Source organism: Hyperoodon ampullatus (assembly GCF_949752795.1).
Source record: "Hyperoodon ampullatus genome assembly, chromosome: 1".
Classification (NCBI taxonomy): Eukaryota; Metazoa; Chordata; class Mammalia; order Artiodactyla; family Ziphiidae; genus Hyperoodon; species Hyperoodon ampullatus.
The window spans coordinates 49,244,565-49,245,595 of record NC_136914.1 but is presented as its reverse complement, the minus strand read 5'-3'; positions in this window follow the sequence as shown (position 1 = coordinate 49,245,595).

Genomic DNA, 1,031 nt, shown 5'->3' with positions numbered 1-1,031 from the left:
CTCTCTGAAAACAGAACTAAGCTGCCTCTGGGAGCAGTGACCTCCTGCCTGGAGCAGGCCAGCGCACACCTGCCTGAGAAGTGTTTTGTTTTGTTTTTTTAAATTAATTAATTAATTAATTTATTTGTGGCTGTGTTGGGTCTTCATTTCTGTGCGAGGGCTTTCTCTAGTTGTGGCAAGCGGGGGCCACTCTTCATCACGGTGCGCGGACCTCTCACTATCGCGGCCTCTCTTGTTGTGGAGCACAGGCTCCAGACGCGCAGGCTCAGTAATTGTGGCTCACTGGCCTAGTTGCTCCGCCGCATGTGGGATCCTCCCAGACCAGGGCTCAAACCTGTGTCCCCTGCATTGGCAGGCAGATTCTCAACCACTGCGCCACCAGGGAAGCTCCTGAGAAGTGGTTTTGAGGTTATGCTTAGTGTCTGAAGTCTGTGCCTGGGAAATATTTCAAGATACTAACCCAAAGATTAAGAAATTTATGACTTTGTTTTAATCATTAAAACATGGGTAAAAGGAGGTTTTGAGTTCTACAGAAATAAACATTCAAATTTGAAGCAACGATTGTTAGAGATTTATGGAACCCTAATTATAACTGCATGTGAGTTCTCTGTCCAGCAGCAGTAGTAATTGCTTAGAAAACAAACCTCCAAAATATTTATAACTTGAAGATATGTCAAAAATCCCGCAATAGGAAAAGACTGTTAGTATATTGTTAGAAAATAATGTTTCTGGGAAGTATGAGCCCTTCCTGACACTATCCTTCATGGACTAACACGGTGAAACTTTAATTTCTGGGATTGTCAAATGTCTTGGGTTATCTATTGCTGGATAACCAATTATCCCAAAAGTTAGTGGCTTTAAACAACAATAACTATTTATTATATTTCACAATTCTGTGGATTAACTGAGCTCAGCTGGGTGGTTCTTCTGCTCCATGTGTTATCAGCTGTGGCTGCCATTAGCTGGCCTGGAACATTCAGCAAACCTAACTTTGTTCAATTATAGGTATGTTCCTTGTGGTCTTTGCCTGT